A 23,594-nucleotide genomic window follows, 5' to 3' on the forward strand; every position below is an offset into this window, starting at 1 on the left:
CAGCCCCCTGCCTTCACTAGCAGGACCAAGTACTGATTTTGCCACGGATGCCTAAGTGGCCCCCTGAAGGATTGAACTCAGAACCCTGGGTTTAGTAGGCCAATGCTCAAACCACTGAGCTATCCCTCCCCCTACAAGTCATCATTCTTCTTTGCAAAACTAATTATCTCCATGTCTTTTTCAGAAGTCTTCCCCCTGGCTTTGTCTACTTTGGAATCTTATTCAACTAAATAAGTCATAATGCTTTTCTGGGTTACCAGTCTGCCAATACTAGATATTAGCCACTTGGCACAAGGCTAAATTGAAAATAGGCATGTCACTCCAATGCTGATTGAATAAATTTCCTAGCAAATAAAATGTCAAACACAGTGGCTCGTTAGGTTTTGGAAATATTAGTTCCATTAGCACTATTTGGAAATGAAGTAGAAGAAAACATTAAGGAAAGAAACTTAGGAGGGGTGGGTGGATGTGCGTAGTCTATAAAATCAAAGTTAAAGTCAAAGCTGCCATTTGAAAAGGAGGGATCTTGTTATGAAGTAAGCCTTAGTACCTGGAGTATCTACCAGACATGTAAGCTAACTTTCTGCAGTGTTGCATTTTGAGATTATCACATGGAATGCTAATAACCATCTTTAGCAAAACAGGGGAATCTGACCTCCAGAGACAGACTCTGACTAGCCTGTCAAGTCAAAGAAACAACAAGTATATTTATATTAAAACAAAGGTTGAAGTGTAAAAATTCTGAACAGTACTTATCTAGTGGTGTTCATCCATACATCTCATGGTGCTTCATTAAGGTGGGTAACATTATTATCCGCCTTTTTACTGATGGGGAAATTGAAGCACAGAGGTGTTTTGCACAAGATTACACAACATCAATGGTAGAGCAAGGTTTAGATGACATGCTAAGGAAAATGCCGGTGTCCTGTCTGCACTACAGCTTCCACTGGTGGAGCTGCACTGGTGTGAACTATGAGTCCCATTTTTTGCCAATTTGGTTGTAAAACTTACTTCAAAGCATTGTGGCTGTTTTCTGCACTAACATTTTCAGCTGTGGTTGAGTTGGCTGGCTTCTCTTGCTCTGTCCCCAAATTGGTGTTGAAATCAGTTGTCCAGTTGCTGTGGCAGTGTCAAACAAGGAGAGCAAACTCATTTTAACAAAGTGGGTCAACCTTGAATCCCAACAGAAACCAACTACACTTAGTTAAAATCCCAGAATGCACACTGCTCAGCAGATAAGCAAAGGAGCATGGGATGTCCTGTGAGAACTCCATGCCCTTAGTACACAGCAAACCACCGTCATGTGTATACAATGTTGGACATTAAAAGAGGGCATACCATGCCATGCACACACTACTTGTGCAGCTTGCATATTGTGTGTTACCTGATCTGCATCAAAAAACTAAGGATTACGCCATCCATGTAGACAGGCCCTTAGCTGAGCCTGTCCAATAGCAATATGAGGATCTGGAAAAAAAACACAGAAACTTGCAGGAAAAAAATGGCCTTCCCCCTTCCCCCGCACTTCCCCCATTTATTTTCACAAGGCCAGTATGGATAAATTGGAAATTTGGGGAAAATTTGGAAAGAAATTGTCATATGAAATATTTGCTCTCAGAATGAATAGTAAAAGAGGAAGGAAAACCTTGAGCTATGCATTTCCAAGAATACATTAGTAACTTTAAATTTTATTATACTCATTCATGGGAAGGCTAGTTTTGTCTATAACTGACACTTACTGTATATATGATGATAATGCACCATTAAAGAGTCTGATGTTGTTACTATAAAGTTTGGATATATGCTCAGATTTATTGTTGAGCCTTAATATTGTGCTCTGCTAGCTATATAATGAGGACACTCATCTTTGGAGCTTTTTCTCTAGAAATATGAGTTTCTTCTGTATCTGCATGTTAATATCAGGTCAGGTCTATTTATATAAGAACATAAGAACGGCCATACTGTGTCAGACCAAAGGTCCATCTAGCCCAGTATCCTGTCTTCTGACAGTGGCCAATGCCAGGTGCCCCAGAGGGAATAAATAGAACGATCAAGCAATCCATTCCCTGTCATTCATTCCCAGCTTCTGGCAAACAGAGGTTAGGGACATCATTCCTGCCCATCCTGGCTAATAGCCATTGATGGACCTATCCTCCAAGAACTTATCTAATTCTTTTTTGAACCCTGTTATAGTCTTGGCCTTCACAACATCCTCTACCCAGGCATTCTACAGGTTGACTGTGTGTTGTGTGAAAAAATACTTCCTTTTGTTTGTTCTAAACCTGCTGCCTATTAATTTCATTTGGTGACCCCTAGTTCTCATGTTATGAGAAGGAGTAAATAACACTTCCTTATTTACTTTCTCCACACCAGTCATGATTTTATAGACATACTATTTCTGAGCCCAAAGGATATCATCTTCTTTTTTGTTTACAACAATATTGATGTTTTCTATTTTCAACATTTTATATTTTTTCCTATTTGTCAAAAGGCAAAAAAATACACAAGTACCTTAGTGTGCACTTGCAGCTCCATCCCTATAACTAGGTTTATTTGTCATTATTTGAATAATAACTAAATAATTTATACTTATTTATTTCATAAATATACAACACAGTACTTTAGGTACTAACTAAATTATCCATAATACAATTCTTTCTTAAAGAAATATATAAAGTTTAGTTTTGATAACTCAGTAACTACTGCAGATACTTCAATTTTCCCCAAGATTTCTGGTTTTTTTTCTGTAGTAAATTTCCCCCCCCTTTTTTTAATCTTGCCTTCAAAATATCTGCAAACTTTACATCCCTGCATGCCAATGGGACAGCTGCGTATAACGGTGAACAGCATCTGTTGTCAAACATGCGTGAATATTCTGTTATAGGTCCAGTCCAGGAGTTCACAATGTAAAAGAGGAAAGGAACTGCAATGGTCGCAACCAGTGTGGGAGAAACTAAAGGCTTGGTCGTGCACCATTCGCAGCAATGGGAAAATTCCCCCATTGATTGCATGGGAGCAGGCTCAAACCCTGAGAGAGGAACTATGGTATGGAGCATTGACTTCAGCAGAAACTACATTTCAAAATGTAAATCTCTTAATTTTCCTCAATAAAGAAATTAGCAGAGTTGGACTATTTTACCCTTTGGGTAAGTCACAGGTAGACCCAATTATATTTCTCTTGTCCATTGATGTTGATGGCATTCAACTGTCCCTGACTTGATTTTTTTATCCTTCCCCAATCAGGTGTTGCCCAGGACCTCTAATTCAGAATTTGGACTGTGAAGCAAAAAAATAACAATGCTGATAAAATAATTAAAGTAATATATTTTAATATTCTAACTTTGACTCTTCTCAGTGGGAAAAACTACTGTTCTTAACCATTCAAATTATATGTGATCCTGGGATGCATAAACAGGGGAATCTTGAGTAGGAGAAGGGAGGTTATTTTACCTCTATATTTGGCACTGTTGTGACCAGCTGTTGGAATACGGTGTCCATTTCTGGTGCCCATAATTCAAGAAGGATGTTGATAAATTGGAGAGGGTTCAGAAAAGAGCCATGAGAATGATTAAAGGTTTACAAAGCATGTCTTCTAGTGACAGATTCAAAGAGCTCAACTATTTAGCTTAACAAAGAGAAGGTTAAGAGGTGATTTAATTAAGTCTACAAGTATCTGCATGGGAAACAAATATTTAATAGTGGTTTCTTCAGTCTAGCAGAAAAAGGTATAACATCATCCAAAGGCTAGAAGTTGAATCTGGAAAAATTCAGCCTGGAAACAAAGCATACATTTTTAACGGTGGGAGTGATTAACCACTGGAACAACTTACCGTGGGTCGTGGAGGATTCTCAATCACTGACAATTTTAAAATCAAGATTGGATGTTTTTCTAAAAGAGATGCTCTAGGAATTATTTTTGGGAAGTTCTATGGCCTGTGTTATACAGGTGGTCAGGTTAGATGATCTAACACAGTGGTTCTCAACCAGGGGTACATGTACCCCTGGGGGTATGTGGAGGTCTTTCAGTGAGTACATCAACTAATCTAGATATTTGCCTAGCTTTGCAACAGGCTACATAAAAAGCACTAGTGAAGTCATTACAAACTAACATTTCATACAATGACTTGTTTATACTGCTATATATACACTATACACTGAAATATAAGTACAATATTTATATTCCAATTAATTTATTTTATAATTATATTGTAAAAATGAGAAAGTAAGCAATTTTTCAATAATAATGTGCTGTGACACTTTTGTATTTTTATGTCTGATTTTGTAAGCAAGTTGTTTTTAAGCAAGGTGAAACTTGGGGGTACGCAAGACAAATCAGACTCCTGAAAGGGTTACAATAGTCTTGAAAGGTTGAGAGCCACTGATCTAATAGTCCTTTCTGGTCCTTGAATCTGTGGATCCTACTCATTACATGCTTGATAACTTGTATTCTGATTTCTTCAGCTATTGTAGCTTGTACAGCCCATGAACAAACCCTGACATCAACTATAGTTGGCCTTGCTTTATACTGTGTCATCCTCATGTTGTGATGAGTCAGTAGATTATGAGTTAAAGGTATACTCAGAAAAAATACTATTTGTTTTAGATCTTTGATTATAACTTTTGGCTATTTGGAAACGTTGCATTAAAAAAGTGTTTAGCTTAAATATGATTTTAAAATGTTTTAAAAGCAGGCAATCTGGCTCGCTCATTAAAATGAGAGAGTCTACTGAGTTTGACATAATAATTGAAGAAATTCAGTAATTTTAATAGAACCAGTTCATGAATTAAAGATGGTTAATTAAGGCAAAGAAAATGGGGAACTCAAACAGCACTGCATTTGAGTTCAAGTGATGTCCTCATTGAAGTGCAAGTGACGACCCCTCAATTTAATACATAAATTATTAAGAACTTGATTTCCTCCCCACCCCTGTGATTCAGTACCTTAATTTGAATGTTTTCCAATGAGCTACATAATGAGGAAAATCAGGGTTCTACATAAACAACATTAAATTAGCACAGAAACTGTCTTCAGCTAACATGCATTGAGGTGAACTCAGCACGTTCTCAGAGAATATTTTGGTTCACTTAACAACTGTTTGCCATAGAGATTCTATTGTCTAGGGATGAATGAATGCAGACTTCACCACACTGCTCTGCTAAGCCTCATCTCTTGTGAACTGGAATGAGAAACATCCCACTTCCCTGATCTGACCATTAGTTCACCCTGGCAAAGATCATGATCTTCTCTGTCCCACCAGGAAAGGGAAGCAACAAAGCTGGTTTGCCTGTGAGAATGCCTGAACTCTTTAAGGTTTCAGCTTGCCCCAGGACAGCAAACTATTCGACGGTCAGGCCAACTGCTCTTTTGCAAGGAGCCCATAAGAGCTGTAGGGTGTATGCTGGTGATTCAGTTGGCAGCATTCTTTCCTGTGAGTACAGAACCAAGTATTGCATTAGGAAGGATTATGTTATTGGAGATGCAATTTTTTAACTTTCAAGCAGGGCATTTTTGTATTTAAGTGCAACAGTCCTTACTTCAGTAAAAAGGCCCTTGAAATCAAAGATCTGGTTACTAGAATACTATATAGAAACATACCATAAAACTACATATTGGTCCTTCCTCCCATTGACTTCAAATAGGAACAAAATTATAGCCAATATGGCTACTTTAGAACATTATTAATTAGCGAGATCCAGTAGGAGCCCAAACCTCCTCACAATCACCTTCCTTTCCCCTTGAACAGAATGGTCTATTTTGCAGTATATTGAATATGCATTTGTACCATGATTGCTTTGCTTACCTTACTTTTAGTATGGCCATCCCTTTGAAGGTCTGTCCTTTTGAGGCCACCGTAACTGAAGAACCCATATTCCTGGAAGTTAGTCTAATGCATGTGATGTTAGAGTGTGCTGAGGGAGAACTCCTCATAAAATTGCATCAATATTGTACCATTGTATGTGTGAGACTGGGACTATTTCTACACTACCGAGCCTAGGCTGGTACAGCGATGTCAGCATAGCTGTGCCGGCATAGCCCCCTAGTGTAGACAGGGCCGGCTCTAGGATTTTTGCCGCCCAAAGCAAAAACAATTTTGGCCGCCCCCCCCCCCCACCGGTTCTTTAATTACCCCACCCCCCGGCCCCGCCTCAACTCCGCCCCTTCCCCAAATCCCCAGCCCTGCCTCCTCCCCCCAGGCTCTCAAGCCTAGGAGGGAGGGGGAGAAGCGGCGCCCGCGCCACGGCCGCTCGGGATCTCCCCCTCCCTCCCAGGTTTGAGAGCCTGGGAGAGAGGGGGAGACTCCGAGTGGCTGCCGCGCAGGCGCCGCTTCTCCCCCTCCCTCCCAGGCTCCCAAGCCTGGGAGGGAGAGCGAGTAGCGGCACGCGAATCAGCTGTTTTGCGCGCCGTGGCAGCAGCAGCGGAGGTGAGCTAGGGCGGCCGGGGCACATTTTTAGGGGCGGCATTCTGGCACCAGTCATGCCGCCCCTAAAAATGTGCCGCCCCAAGCACCAGCTTGTTTTGCTGGTGCCTGGAGCCGGCCCTGAGTGTAGACACAGTGTACACCTACTGTTTTTCTGCCAGTGTAGGAACACCACCTCTCCAAATAACATTAGTTATGTTACCCAAAGTACTCTACTGCACTGGGGATATTGTCTGCATAGCTATGTCGCTGGGAAGTATGAGTGGGTTTTTTCCCCACCCCTGACCAACCCCTGGTATAAGGTTTAAGCGTAGACCAAGCCTGGCTTTACTGGCCCAGGACAATACACACCTGGGTACTGAAGAACCTCCCAGCAAATGCTGTTGTTTTTATAACCCATGACAATATTCAGATCATACCACAAAAAGATTTCTTGGTGGACAGGACGATCCCTCCTCAGTACAACCATATTTTCCTTTTAACCTTTTCCCAATGCCCCATAGTTTCAGACAATAATTAGGATAAAGATTTCTGTTCTTTTTAGCACATTTCAAGCAAACACCTGAGCTACACATCCCTGTTTTTGCCATATGACTTGGAATCTTCTTTGTTCTGATGAGGATATTTGTTCTGTGAATCTAAACTTAATGTCAAGACGTTTAATATTGTAACAGTTGTTCTCCCAACTTTAACTCCCTCACAACTGAGCACAAAGGGCCACAAAATCCAAGGACCCTTCTTATAGTTCTACCAATGTGCTTCTTTCTCAAAGTAGCTTTTTAGATATAATAGGAAATGTAACTTTGTTCCCAATATCCATACAACTAGATCTACACTATGCTATTCTGCACTGTGCTTACATACTTGTTGATGCAGTTCTAAGTTTAGAGAAAGAGAAGGGAAGAATAATACATTAACCAGCATTTCTATTTTTCTGAATAATAATTTTCAAGTTAAAAAATGCATCTCATCTAGATAATTAGCAGCAACATTCTTTCAGCTTCTAAATCGTTTTTTTTAAATGTATTCTAGTAACATGACCTTGCATGACTGACATTAAAACAGAATTATTCATCAGTCATAATGTATTAAAATATTTAGATCATGTGGTTATGAAAAGAGGTTTCTACATAGCCTTAAAATGTAGATCACAGTGAATCTTATTTTCTGGTAACATATTCCTGAGCTTTTAATTAGACACAATATGCTCACACTACAAGAGTACTAAAGATATTCCTACCTAAGGAACAGATTCAGTAGTCAAAGCAGCACATAACTCCCACTGAACTCTATGGGAGCTACAGACAAAGCACATCTGAGGAAAAGTTGTGGTCCTTTAACAGTTTTTCTGGAGCTAACTGACAGCAACTCAGATATGTGGAAGCACACACGCTGCTGAGCCATTGATTTCAATGGAGTGCCCCATGGGCACAAGGGCCTACCTGCAAAAACTGCTAAAGATAGTTAAGTCCAAAGCAGACTGTGAAGAACTTCAAAAAGATCTCACAAAACTAAGTGATTGGGCAACAAAATGGCAAATGAAATTTAATGTGGATAAATGTAAAGTAATGCACATTGGAAAAAATAACCCCAACTATACATACAATATGATGGGGGCTAATTTAGCTACAACAAGTCAGGAAAAAGATCTTGGAGTCATCGTGAATAGTTCTCTGAAAATGTCCACGCAGTGTGCAGAGGCGGTCAAAAAAGCAAATAGGATGTTAGGAATCATTAAAAAGGGGATAGAGAATAAGACTGAGAATATATTATTGCCCTTATATAAATCGATGGTACGCCCTCATCTCGAATACTGCGTACAGATGTGGTCTCCTCATCTCAAAAAAGATATACTGGCACTAGAAAAGGTTCAGAAAAGGGCAACTAAAATGATTAAGGGTTTGGAACTGGTCCCATATGAGGAGAGATTAAAGAGGCTAGGACTCTTCAGCTTGGAAAAGAGGAGACTAAGGGGGGATATGATAGAGGTATATAAAATCATGAGTGATGTGGAGAAAGTGGATAAGGAAAAGTTATTTACTTATTCCCATAATACAAGAACTAGGGGTCATCAAATGAAATTAATAGGCAGCAGGTTTAAAACAAATAAAAGGAAGTTCTTCTTCACGCAGCACACAGTCAATTTGTGGAACTCCTTACCTGAGGAGGTTGTGAAGGCTAGGACTATAACAGAGTTTAAAAGAGAACTGGATAAATTCATGGTGGTTAAGTCCATTAATGGCTATTAGCCAGGACAGGTAAGGAATGGTGTCCCTAGTCTCTGTCTCTCAGAGGGGGGAGATGGATGGCAGGAGAGAGATCACTTGATCATTGCCTGTTAGGTTCACTCCCTCTGGGGCACCTGGCATTGGCCACTGTCGGTAGACAGGATACTGGGCTAGATGGACCTTTGGTCTGACCCGGTACGGCCTTTCTTATGTTCTTATGTTCTTATCAGGGCCTGTTTTCCTACCTCTCTGCCAGGGCCGGCTCTAGGTTTTCTGCCACTCCAAGCAAAAAAAATTTTGGCTGCCCCCCGTCCCAGCCCTGGCCTCCTCGCCACACCCCCTGCTGCCCCAACCCTGGGCTCTCTCCCACCACCCGCACCCCCCTGCCGCCCCAGCCCTGGGCTCTCCCCCCCCAACCCGCACCCCCCTGCCGCCCCAGCCCTGGGCTCTCCCCCCCCAACCCGCACCCCCTTGCCGCCCCAGCCCTGGGCTCCCCCACCCCCCACACACACACCCTGCTGCCCCAGCTCTGGGCTCGCCCCTACCCCCCACCATTGCCCCATGCACACACCTCCTGCCACCCCAGCCCTGGGCTCTCCCCCCACCACCTGCATCCTCCTTCCGCCGCAGCCCTGGGTCACTGGTAACTCACTCCCAGGGCAGGTCATTCAGCAGGAATTTTAGATGTGCACAGAACACAGACAGGACTGGTTCCCGCATGGTTACAGAACTGCAGTAAAGTGGAACAATTTTCAGCTTGTGTGATTGGAGGATATCTGGATGCATATTATAAGACTGTCCTACATAAATGAGGAAAAGTTGAGGTGCCTTTATTATCCTTTTGTTCCACTCTTTCTTTTTATAGGGAATTTGCCAATGCAATATCACTGTCTTCTTTTTAAACAAACAAACGACCAAAAGGCAATGGCTGTTGAAAATAGCAATTCCAGTCCTAATAACCACTGGGAAGCATTTCTTGCTCAATTTTATCCTACTTTTTCTACAGCAAGTTACAGTGGATCAGTATATTTGATTTGGGAGAAATGAAGTAACAGCTGCCCAAACTGAGCTTGAGCACTCCTGAATTTTGAGGTGTTCAATTCTGGAAGGCAGGTGCTGGTGGTGGGGGGGAGGGGGGACTGTGGCTCCGCAGGGGAGCACGGCAGCATGTATGCAGCAGCGTGTCTGGCGCTGCACAAAGCCAGACATGCTGGTCTGAGTGGCATGGTAAAGGGACTGGGGGGTTGGAGAAGGGGTAGGGGGTTCCATGGGGGCAGTCAAGGGACAGGGAGCAGGGGGGGTTGGATGGGGTGGAGGTTTGGGGGGGGCAGTCAGGGGCAGGGAGAAGGGGGGTTAGATGGGTCAGGGGTTTGGGGGGGGCAGTCATGGGACAGGCAGCAGTTGGATAGGCATGGGAGTCCCAGGAGTTTGTCAGGGGACAGGTAGGGGGTGGGATCCTGGGGGAAAGCTGGGGGGGGTCTCAGGAGGGGGCAGTTGGGGACAAGGACCAGTGGGGCTTGGATAGGGGGTGGTGTCCTGGGGGGCAGTTGGGGCAGGGGTCCCGGGAGGGGGTGATCAGGGGACAGGGAGCAGAGGGGTTGGATGGGTTGGGGTTTCTGTGGGGGGCAGTCAGAGGGAGTGGATGGGGGCAGGGTGGGGCTACCCTCCCTCCCCGTGGAGTGTCCTATTTTTTGAATGTTAAAATATGGTCTCCCTACTCACAGGGCAGCTCTCCATTCACAGCAGGCTGCAGCATGAGGTGTCAGCTTCCTCACTCCCTCCCCCTCTTTCCTGTTGGTAGTGGCCAAGGGAATGCTGGGAAATGTAGTTCTTTCCCTGCTCCAGGGCTGGCTCTATAGGCAGGGAGCTAACCAAGGAACTACAGCTCCCAGGGCTCCCTGTTGGTTCTCAGCTCCCATGCTGGATCCCTGCCGCCCCTGCAAATGGGCTGCCCCAAGCACATGCTTGCTTTGCTGGTGCCTAGAGCTGCCCCTGCTCTCTGCAATGATTCTTTAACAGAGGGATGCTTTGAAAGAGGGAGGTTAATGAGACTGCACTAGAAGGCATATGTGCATTTGCTTACATCTATAAAAGACTCAGCCAGTACTTTGGGCACTGTACAAATCAAACCAAGTAAAATTCACTGGGTCCAAAACTCACAAATGATCCCTCCCCTATACCCAGAACAGCGTACACACACAGCTTGTGTATGTGTGCACACCACTGGACATCCTACTCCTACTATCCCTAACATTTCCTATCCCAGCATCCCTCAGCCTCTGAACATGCCTCTCACTCCCTAGGGAAACATGGGTCTTGCCATCTTTCCTGAAGGTCACCAAACTGAGTAACCGGTGAATTGAAATGTTCTGCATAGATTAACCAAGCGACAGGAATTGGACACGTACTGCAACGTTTTACTCTTTTCCTTGGAGACAGGAGTCTCGTGTTACATTAAAGGAGTTCACATGGCTTACTGTGGATACTGCGTGAAAGCACTTCTTTTTGCCTAATGAATTAGGCCTTGATCCTGCAAAAAGAGCCATGTGGGTCAATGGTTCTCCACAGGAGTCTGCCAGCATCACTCTCTTTAAAGGATTGAGGCCTGAATTGGTTTTCCTTTGGGTCAAATCACAGTAACCTTTTGAAAACTATACTTACCTCCACTAGCTCATATGACCACTCCCACCACAAACACACACACTCCTGAGCTGATAATCACTGCCTCTGATTCATTCTACATCTTTAAAAGTTTCCTAGGTTTGGAAGTTTCTGTTGTTAACACTGGCAGCTTGATCCATCCAACAGCAGTTTTCGCGTCTCTTATGTATTAGCATAAAATCCACTGGGGGAGCAAAGGCTATGCCAGGAATTGCAGACACAAACAAGTGTCATTTTGGTGGGTTTCTTTTCTCTAGTTAGTTTCTACTTCAAACAGTTTGGCGGCAGTAATCTGTGCTTCAAGTTATGACATCACAATGAGTTTTCTTTTTACTCTTCCCTTCTGTGTGATATGTAGAATCTGGTCCATTTCAGCTCATTTGTGAAAAATGTTTTTTGAGTTATAAAAAGGAACTGGTGCATAAATCTCCCCTATCTTACACGACACAGAACACATTTACATTGTCAAAAATAGAAATGTAAATGAATGGTTACCAGTCATCCGAATGCAAGAAGCCAGGTGGTCCTTGCCAGTTGATGGAGGCTACACGCTTTCGCTCCTATTATTTCATGCTATTTTGTTTTCGTTTTCCCACTGTGAAAATAGCTATATGAGTCAATAGTAGCTCCTCCAGCTGGCAATAATATATGTTGCTTTAAATTCCTACCAAGGAGTGATCATTTGTAATTTAGTCATGCTGTGTCATTCCACCACAAACAATATGGCCTGACACATCATTTACAATATAATGATGCAATAGAACTGATGGTATACAACGATTTGGCTCTTGAAAGCTACTGCCCATCAATACATCCGAAGAAGTGGGCTGTAGTCCACGAAAGCTTATGCTCCAATAAATTTGTTAGTCTCTAAGGTGCCACAAGTACTCCTGTTCTTTTTACGGATACAGACTAACACGGCTGCTACTCTGAAACCTAATTATTAGAATAACCACCAGTTGTGAGATCATCTGCCCCATTCTTTGCAGTTTGCCCTGATTGAGCAATCTCAGTGTGGGCCCTCCAGGCAACAATGGTCAGAACAGCAAAAAGGTGGCATGGCTTTGCTTGAAGGTGGTAGTAACTCTGAAAGGCACTGAGTCTACATAAAGGCAAAGGCTCTTATGGTAATGGAGGAAATATCTATTTTTAATTCTAGACACGATGCTTTTTCTGCTTGTATATTTCATTAAAAAATGCTGACCACAAACATTCTTTATGCATCTGTTAGCAGGTGCCATTTCCCCTGTCTCTTGTCTGATGGCTACAATGTATTGATGGGCAGTAGCTTTCAAGAGCCAAATCGTTGTATACCATCAGTTCTATTGCATCATTATATTGTAAATGCATCCGAAGAAGTGGGCTGTAGTCCACGAAAGCTTATGCTCTAATAAATTTGTTAGTCTCTAAGGTGCCACAAGTACTCCTGTTCTTTCTAATAATTAGATTCACCAAGCCAACAACAAAACAGTTTCTACAGAGGGGAGGGATAGCTCAGTGGCTAAAGCATTGGCCTGCTAAATCCAGGGTTGTAAATTCAATCCTTGAGGGGTCCACTTAGGAATCTGGGGCAAAATCAGAACTTGGTCCTGCTAGTGAAGGCAGGGGGCTGGACTTGACCTTTTGGGGTCCCTTCCAGCTCTATGAAATAGGTATATCTCCATATCTTTTTTTATACAATACCTTACTGCAGCAGTTCTCAAGCTTTACTGCACTGCGACCCCCTTGTGACAACAAAAATTACTGCACAACCTCAGGAGGGAGGACTGAAGCCTGAGCATGCCCAAGCCACACCGCCCTGGGTGTAGGGCAAAAGCCAAAGCTCAACCCCACTGTTCCGGGCAGGGGGACCAAAGCTGAAGCCCAAAGGCTTCAGCCACAGGCGGGGGGCCTGTAACCTAAGCCCCGCCACCCAGGGCTGAAATTGAAGCCTGAGCCCCAGGCAGTGGGCTCAGGATTCAGTCCCAGGTCCCAGCAAGTCTAATACCAGCCCTGGCAAACCCATTAAAATGGCATCACAACCCACTTTGGGGTCCCAACCCACAGTTTGAGGACCGCTGCCTTACTGGTTACTGAGAAACCAAAAACAGTCCCCTTAAAGCAATCGAGCCTTAGGCTCCCACCCAGAGAGTTCCACCAAGTCAGATATGGTGAGGATTACTTAAAATCTTATTCAACATATATAAATTTCTACCAATCCCAAGAGATTGGACACATTACCCACCAGGTCAATGAATGTTTCAGACTTTACCTAAATACACGCTTACAGCCCATTCTTATTAACGTATTACGATTTATTAAAAAAGAAAAAAGAGTCAGTATTGTACATACAGATATGAATAAAGTTCTTAGGTGAGTTTCATAGTAGAAATGGTGAGCTGCTGAGTTGCAAAAAGTTCTTTCAGAATCAATTCCATAGGTTATAATCCAATAAGAAGTCCATGTGCAGAGTCTGTATACATTTTTCCATGAGAAATACCACAGTAATCCAGACTGGCACTGGAGACCGCAGTCTTGGATCTCAAGCTTCTCCTGACCAAGCTTAAGCAGATCTGAGATTAAAAAAAAAGGATCAGGTCATAGGGGGATCTGCTGAAGCTCCTATGCCATTCTCCTCCCTGCTGCCAGGGTAAGGTCCGGAGCATGGCCAAGGGGAAAGTATGTGATGGGGACTTTCCTAAAACCCGCTGATCTCTGACTGCCACATCAGCTTCTGATGGCTGTTGGAGCAATGCCAGGGGATCAGCCCTGCATAGGATGGACCTAGGATCAAGGGAGCACAAAGGCCAGCTGTGCATTACCCTCCTGAGATGCCATAGGTGATGATCAGGGTTGCTATTTGTAACCTACGTAATGTGAGCTGGGCTTCTCTTGGCTAAAAGGTGCTGGTTAAATATGAAACCCCTTCAATTCTTAAAAGCAGATGATCTGTTAGTGACATTATGTCTGGAAACTTATGTCCCTGAGGAAATAGACTGGACCAAATTCACTGCTTGCATAGTCGATTTCAATTCAGTTCATTCAATTCCATTGAAGTCAGTGGGCATGCTTAGGTCACCTATGCTTTGAATTTGCCTTCTACTCCACTCTAACTTGGGGTACCTCTACACTACAGGGGGGAGTCGATTTAAGATACGCAAATTCAGCTACATGAATAGCGTAGCTGAATTCGACGTATCGCAGCCGACTTACCCCGCTGTGAGGACGGCGGCAAAATCGACTTCTGCGGCTTTCTGTCGACGGCGCTTACTCCCACCTCCGCTGGTGGAGTAAGAGCATCGATTCGGGGATCGATTGTCGCGTCCCAACGGGACGCGATAAATCGATCCCCGAGAGGTCGATTTCTACCCACCGATTCAGGCGGGTAGTGTAGACCTAGCCTTGGACTGTAACTAGACCACATAGCCAGCAAAGAGGAATTTGTATTGTTCTTTCCAAATAGGACCCTCATACTTTGAGTGCTAAAGATATATATTGATTTATTTTTCTCTGCTGCATATATTCTCTGAGGCAGTATGTTTATTAGCACATAAAACGTTTTAGTGCTTCTCAAGTACAGTAACCATATCAGTCCTCATCCTCAAAGGTAATCTGCACAACACCTTCAAAAGATGAGCCTGGGAGCTTAAATTCATAACTTTGCTGGATACTAAAAATCATGGTCTTAATAAAGACACTGGATGTATGGTTTATTAGAATAATCTGTAACCCACTAACTCCCCTTTTTTGTCCTGTGACTGTAGGGGTGTTAATGGGCTACTTCAGGTTGAATGATCCCGTAGAATATGTGTTAACTACTTAAACTAAACAATCTGTTCTGCCTTGTATTTAAGCCTTTCTGATTACCTTTCCCAGACCTGAAGAAGATCTTGAGATCTTGAAAGCTTGTCTCTTTTACCAAAAAAATTCGGTCCAATAAAAGATATTATCTCACCCACCTTATGTCTCTAATATCCTGGGACCAACACAGCTACAACAACACTACAAACATAGTAGAGTATACACATTTTAGGTTATATGGCAGAGAAAACATGGAGGCCTGCACTAATATATATTTTTAGTTCTGCAATAATCATAGAAATGTAGGGCTAGAAGGGACCTCAAGAGGTCATCTAGTTCAGCCCCCTAAAATGAGGCAGAAGCAAGTAAACCCAGATCAGCCCTGACAGGTGTTTGTCCAACCTGTTCTTTAAAAACTCCAGTGATGGAGATTCCATACCCTCCCTTGAAAGCCTATTCCAGAATTTAACTAACCTTAAAATTAGAAAGTTTTTCTTAATCTCTAAACTAACTCTCCACTGCTGCAGATTAAACCAAATATTTCTTTTCCTACCTTCAGTGGACAGTTGATCATCGTCCTGTTTATAACAGCCATTAACATATTTGAAGACTATTTTCCAGTCCCACCTCAGTCTTCTTTTTTCAAGACTAAACATGTCCAGTTTAACCTTTCCTCATAGGTCAGGTTTTCTAAACCTTTTATCATTTTTGTTGCTATCTTCTGGAATCTCTCCAGTTTGTTCACATCTTTCCTAAAGTGCAGAGCCCAGAACTGGATAAAATACTCCAGTTGAGGCCTCACCAGTGCTGAGCAGAGCAGAACCTGTCTCTCACATCTGACACTTCTGTTAATACATCCCCAAATAATATTAGCCTTTTTCACAACTGCATCACATTGTTGCCTCATAATCAGTTTGTGATCCACTATAATCCCCGGATCCTTTTCAGCGGTACTGAGCTAGTATTGCCAAGGCAGTTATTCCCCATTTTGTATTCATGCATTTGAACCTTCCTTCCTAAGTGTAGTACCTTCCACTTCTCTTTATTTAATTTCATCTTACTGATTTCAAACCAATTCTCCAATTTATCAAGATCATTTTGAATTCTGAGCTTGTCCTCCAAAGCTCTTACAACCCCTCCCAGCTCAGTGTAATCTGCAAATTTTATAGGCATACTCTCCACTCCATCATCCTAGTCATTAATGAAAATATTAAATAGTACTGGACCCAAGACGGACCCCTGCAGGACCCCACTTGATACGTCCTCACAGTTTGATAGCAAACCATCGATAACTACTCTTTAAGTTTGGTCTTACAACCAGTTGTGCACCCACTTTTTAGTAATATCATCTAGACCATATTTCCTTAGTTTGCTTATGAGATTGTCATGTGGGATTGTGTCAGAAGCCTGTTGATTTATATCAGGAATATAGACTTAGCAATGGGTCTGAGGTTTTACCGTGAATTTGCTTACATGTCTGCATTGTCCATTGAAATTATTCCCTCTCTGCTGGTGCTCGTCCCAAGACACATGCCCTGTGTTTTCAAGCTGGAGAATTCCTCTCCAATTTTTTGGACAAGCTGCACTGCAGCAGCATTCTACAGGTTGGCTGATAGAGAATTCCCTTCAGAGCATTGTAACTTTTCCCCAAAACACTGCCATTGTTATGACTCAAAGCTTTCCTTCCCCAGAGAGTTCTGAGCATCACCTCTTAAAAGGTCTCCTTTCAACTTGCTTGGCGTTTAAGCTGTATTTTGTCTAGTGCCTTTCACACAAACTATTTCCAAGTACTTTGCAGAGTTAAATAATATAATTAAGGTATAAGAACTTGTGCTGTCAGATGATCTTGTGAACCAGGTGCTGTGTGTCACTGATAAGCAATTTGGAGGCATTCTCCGAAGCACAGATTCTGGCAATTGGATTTTGTATTTGTTTTATAAATGTAAAGAGTCTTCACTATTTTTTTTACTATATTCAGTGCATCATATCGGAGCTACACCATCCACTATTCATTCAGCTCACAAACGAAATGTGGATAATTAAGATTGGATAATCTCAGTATCATGCCATCTGTTCCTCTAGTTACAATATCACAGCACAGTGCTATTTCAGTTTTATCTTTCATGCCACATGGCACTCAACTGTGAATTCTAAGGCCCGTAGGGTTCAGGATTGGGGCCCAAATGACATTTTGGTTGGCTCTACATTGCAGCAGTTGGACACTCAATAGGTAAACAGAAGATAACAGTGGAAAATATTCACATGTAATTAATATAATTAACCAGTGGAAGGCAACAAACTTGTTATTACAAAAATAGAGTTGAAAATGCATTTCTCTGCCAGCCAACAAGGCAAGTCTGTCTCAGAGACACAGGAGATTATATATAGTGCTAGCACACTTCTACTGCAAAAATGTCCGAACTAGTGTACTTTACATATCATTGTAGTGGTTTAATGTAATGTAATTATCAAAGGGGGGCTGTTAAAAATGTCTTGACAAAATAGTTTAGAAGGTTTTTATGACCCTAAGTGCTTCTTTATACCAAATCACCAAAGAGCACAATCAATGCACTCTTGTCAGACTATTTAGCCAAACAGTGTCTTGTGAGGTATCATATAAATACAGGTGGCACGCTGATCATGAATATCATTATGTGATGTATGTATGGGTTGTGTATAGAGAGTTATGTGTGTGTGCTGGAAATATGTTTGTTTTAGAGGCAGTCGGTAAATAAAACTGCTGTAAATAAAAGAATGTGGAGTTACTAATCTGCCTGGCTTTATTTAAATGAAAGTACATCTACGTATAAGGTAAACAAAGTAATTAAGCCAATCAAAAAAGCAATTTGGATGAAGAAGGGGCTTGGTATCCGCACCCTGAAGAATGCGCAGCAGGGCTGAGAAACTTTGTCTGGGTTTACTTCTCAGAGAATACATTTCGAAGATTTTTTCTGGACTATAAAAGGGAAGAAAGAGAACCCTTTAGTTTCCCATCACTTTGGGGACAAAGGGAACAGCACCTTCTGATTCTGTGAAAGGTGGATCCTCCTACCTGAAGGACTGGAGTTGCTGACAGCATGATGTAAGTGAGAATCTGTTTTAGACAAAGATGTAGCTTGCTAGAATTAAGTTTTAGGCAATAGAAAGTCTGATATTTTTGTTTTGTTTGTAGCCCTACCTGTCTTTTTCTCATACTTAGTATCACTTAAATCTCTGCTCTTTATTAATAAACGTATTCTTAGTTTTACTAATAACCATCTAAGTACTGATATAGTTAAAATAAGGTGTGCTTCCCCAGCTGAACCAGCAAGCTGGTCTGCATTCTGTCTCTTTGGAGCCAGGGGACTTGGTTAGTTTCTGTGTCTGTCCAGTGAGAGGGACTGGACACTGCAGAAAGACACCTCCGGGGAACTGGGGTTCACTGGATGTTACCTGGAAGGAAAGGTTTAGACTGGAGGAGTCTCAAGGAGTAAGGCAGGCAGACTGGTGTGGCAGGGAGCTGTCACACAGTCTAATCTCCAGGACTGCTCATTCTTGATGAGGCAGAGTCGTAACACAGTGGCTTATGGTTCTGGGCTCCCTGAGGACAGCATCACAATTTAAAAAAAATAAGCATTACTAAATATGAAAGAGACGTTAAAATAGCATTAAAGTTCTTGGTCTTCATTTAGAAACCTAGGTACAGCGTCTCTTATGATTTTTCATTTAACTCCATGCCATCAGTGAGGCCCTTTCTCAAACTCTTTGATAGTCTAAAGTGTTTCTTAAATGGGTTAATGAGAGAACCCAAGATAAAGATTCAGAGACAATGGCCAGATTCTTATCTCGGTGGCACTAATGCACACCCATTGACTTCAATGTTGGATAACCAGTTTCCTCTGTATCCTTTTATGGCAAGATTTCTAGCCATCAATTGTCCTCAAGTAGCTGTCAAAAGGCAGGTAGAGATGCTCCTGACTTGACTAGGTATAACAGGCCATCAGCAACATATGACACTATGACAAGTGAGTCATTTCCAAATGGTGGAATCCATTCCTGTGCAGAGGGCCAATTCAAGGTCTATATGCACTACTTAAGACCACTTAAATCTAATTTTGAGAACTTAAGCAGCTTTTAGCTCAGGCATAGGCTGGGCCCAGGTTTGAGGGAGCACTACAGCCATCTCTACATTCTCCTTCCTGTCTGATTGTTCTTGTGCTGGCCCTTTGCAAGTGGTTGAATTTTAACCTAATGTGAAGCTCCCATTCCTTGTTCGAGTAATGCAAAAAGCTACAAAATGACCAATGTGAATGTTAAGTTACTCATGCTAAAATAAGATTGTCTTACCAAGAAACTCCCTTGCTTACAAAATATCAGGCTACGCTGGTTACTTGATAAGCTCCATGACTTTTGCATCATTTAATAAAATGAGATTGTTTCCTGTTTATGCAATTCCCCAAATTGGTGCTATATCTCCTCAGCAGCCAGAGCCTTGCCGGAGATTAAACTACACCACTCCCATTATGGTCCAGTCTTACATGGGTGGTGCATCACCCAAAATTGAAAAGTTAAATGAATGTGACTCTGACAGCCCAATAACAACAAAACGTTACTTCAGAGATAAGGTAAGGGAATACTTCACAAAAATGGCAGCTTTGTCAGGCACCTGAGAAGCTGGCAGCTTCGTTTCTGGCTGTTAATCATTATTTAGTATATTTTATATTTTAAAAAACAGTTTATGAGTGATTTGGACTTGTATGGATTGGATCTAGTGGCTAGCACAGACTTTCCATCATACTACAATTTTTCTTTAAAGCCTAGTACAATAGGTCAGTCGCTCTCAACCTTTCCAGACTACTGTACCCCTTTCAGGAGTCTTATTTGTCTTGCATACCCCAAAGTTTCACCTCATTTAAAAATTACTTGCTTACAAAATCAGACATGAAAATACAAGTATTACTGAAAAGTTGCTTACTTTCACATTTTTACTGTATAATTATAAAATAAATAAATTGGAAATTAAATATTGTACTCACATTTCAGAGTATAGTACATAGAGCAATTTAAACAAGTCATTGTCTATATGAAATTTTAGTTTAAACTGACTTTGCTAGTGCTTTTTATGTAGCCTGTTGTAAAAGCAGCCAAATATCTAGATGAGTTGATGTACCCCCTGGAAGACCTCTGCGTAACCCCAGGGGCACGTGTACCCCAGGGTGAGAACCACAGCCTTAGGTAATTTAAAATCAGTGATGCACAAGGCTACTGATTGCTTAAGTGGGTGTGCAATGTTTTGTAATAGCATTTTAATGGGAATGTTGCAAGAAGACTACTCCAATAAATGGCTTTACAAGGTTAGGAAAAGATCAAGGAAATGGTTCATATTCCAGCCCCATAGTCTAAGGGTCTGGTAGACTCTCAAGTCTCCGCTTTATAAAACAAACGAACAAAACTGCAGCCGCTACTTGTGCTTCAAGCATTTTATTAAATATTATAACTAGCGATGGGCAGGAACTGGAACAGCCGATGAGACACCTGCTCCCATCTGCACCTGGTGATAGTAGGATCCGGATCTGAAGTTTGCAAGCTGAGTTGCAACCTGTTGTGTCCTTTGCTCTTTACAGAACAAACCTAATAGGCACAGTGGGGTTCAAATAACAGTGTTTAATAATCATATAGAACATGCAAGGCCTAGCTATATATGCACACTGATGCTCTGGCACGGATCTGGTGGCTTCAGAAACATAGATGGCAGGGAGGCCTCCTAGAGGACTCTCAAACTATTTAAAGGGATACTACCCAATTCCTGGATGCTACATTGCCCTATGTAGAATATACAGCTTACAAGCCTACCAGACAGCTATGAAAGAAGGATCTTGAATAAGACCACAAAGTGGCCTGGTCTTTCTAGAAAATGGATCCTTTTAAAAGTGTACAGTATCATCAGTTCTAGTGAAGAATTATTAGAGACAAACTGAAATTGTTTCTGGAAAAGTGATGCTCTCATCTCCACTGTGGAGATTGCCTTACTCATTTATTAAGTACCCTAGAAAAGGGTTGGCTGGCAGGCTCCCAAGCTGTACTTGAACTTGAACTTGGATTGATTTGAAAAAAATATTCATTGGTAGTAAAAATGGTGGGCCAGATCTTAGGCTGGCGTAAATCAGCCTAGGTCTAGCAATACTGATTGACAGCAGCTGAAATTTGACTGTGTGTGAAATATGAAGTGTCACAGCAAAGAAACCCCACAGCTGGCTTGTGCCAGTCAACTCAGACTCACAGGGCTCCGGTTGTGGGGCTGTTTCAATGCTGTGTAGACTTCTGGGCTAAGGCTGGCGCCCAAGCTCTGGGTCCCTCCCACCTTTCAGTTGCCGTAAAGTCATACGTTCTAAGTTCATGCCAGGGCCACGTTGGCACTTAGCTGGCCTGGGTTCAGGGTATCAAAAAATAATGTAGAGACACTTTCTCATCCCACCCCTCAAAGTTTGAGCCCTGAAAATATGGGTGTCAGATTAAACATTTCATGCTGTTACACCCCAGTTCTATTCAGGTTTGATCTCTCCAGATAGTTTTAAGTTTCTCTAACAGACTCCTGTAATTAAGTGCCAAATAACACTAACAGCAGTTTAGATAAACTACAGTATTGTAGAAAGCTAATCAATACTTGCATCATTCTGTGAGAGCTTTATGCAGCTCTGCAGATAGTGTGAAAGTCGATGTCTAAGTGTGAAGCCACTGCTACACTTACAGTAGGGCCCTTCAACTTAAATGTATTCATTTTAGAATGGCTTTTTCTTTTCCTGCCCTTTGCTGTGAAACACATCACAGACTCTCAGCTGCCTTTGAAAGGCCATTGACACTTGACAAGATGTATTAGGGTTTATAATAGGCCAGTCCTAGCATCATAATTGAAACTAGAGATATTATACATTAAAAACAATTATTTTAAACCCAGACAAGGTTGATGGTAAAGGAGAAGCAATTTACATTGGTATTAGAGCTGAGATCCCCATATTGTAGTGACAGCAAACCAGGAGCATGACCCTGAACCCACAGAATCTTAAAAAAGAACATGGGAAAAGCTGACTTGGGGTAATATTTTCAAAAGCTCCTATGTGATTTAGGAGCCTAAATCAAATCCATTTTCAAAGGTGATGTAAGCTCTTAGGAGTCAAGTCTCATTGGAAATTAATTTAGGTGTCTAACTACCTAACCCAGGAACCTATCCTTGCAACAAAGCCCATTGCCAACTCTGTCCAGGGACACTATCATAGGACACTATCATAGGACCTAATCACATCAGCCACACCATCAGGGGCTTGTTCACCTGCACATCTACCAATGTGATATATGCCATCATATGACAGCAATGCCCCTCTGCCATATACATTGGCCAAACCGGACAGTCTCTACGCAAAAGAATAAATGGACACAAATCAGACCTCAAGAATTATAACATTCAAAAACCAGTTGGAGAACACTTCAACCTCTCTGGACACTCAATTACAGACCTAAAAGTCACAATTCTTCAACAACAACAAAAACTTCAAAAACAGACTCCAACAAGAAACTGCAGAACTGGAATTAATTCGCAAACAGGACACCATTAAATTAGGCTTTAATAAAGACTGGGAGTAGATGGGTCATTACACAAATTATTTCCCCATGCTAATTTCTGCCCCCCCCCCTACTGTTACTCACACCTTCTTGTCAACTGTTTAAAATGGGCCATCCTGATTATCACTACAAGCTTCTTTTTTCTCTTGCTGATAATACCCCACCTTAATTGATTTGTCTCGTTAGAGTTGGTATGGCAACCCCCATCTTTTCATGTTCTCTGTATATATATGTATTCCTACTGTATTTTCCACTCCATGCATCTGATGAAGTGGGTTTTTGACCACGAAAGCTTATGCCCAAATAAATTTGTTAGTCTCTAAGGTGCCACAAGTACTCCTCGTTCTTTTTGCTGATACAGACTAACATGGCTACCACTCTGAAACTTAATAATTTGAGGAACAGAATATGAGACTGAAGTTGTGTTGTAACTTGAGCTCTAGCAAGGAAGATATTTTATGACAAGAAGCAGTTGCAAAATTTTGACCTATCACATGAAAGTTTCAAGGTTTATTATTGGTTTCCTTATTCTTGATTTTCGAAGGAGTCATTGTCTTTTATAATGACGCCATTATGTGTTTTTAAACTAACTCTCCACTTGGTGCTTAGGCAGGTTATGATACAATTTATTGTATCATCCAGACTACTAGTGCATCCTTCCACTGCAGAAACCCTAGTCTCTGAATCATTACTTTCTTAACTGTGTGAATCAGGGCTCTAGCTGTCACCTTTCTTCAGGTGGGAACTTGCGTTCCTCTCCCTCCAGACCAGGTATTTAGGCTACAATTTCCTCTTGCAGTTGACTGTGACCATATTATGTCTCAGTTTAGTCCAGCACCTGCAGTTCTGCTAACTCTCAGGGCCTCTTGTGGGTTTACGGGTGGCTAGCCAGCCTGCATAAAGCAACATA

General features: G+C 42.0%; 1 protein-coding gene across 2 annotated transcripts in view; it reads left to right on the forward strand.

Annotated features, from left to right (window-relative positions):
- Positions 1 to 23,594, forward strand: part of LOC122172662 (uncharacterized) — a 91,167-nt gene that overhangs the window by 45,371 nt on the left and 22,202 nt on the right. The gene's annotated exons all lie outside the window — the stretch shown is intronic.

This window comes from Chrysemys picta, chromosome 2 (assembly GCF_011386835.1).
Source record: "Chrysemys picta bellii isolate R12L10 chromosome 2, ASM1138683v2, whole genome shotgun sequence".
NCBI classification, from domain to species: Eukaryota; Metazoa; Chordata; order Testudines; family Emydidae; genus Chrysemys; species Chrysemys picta.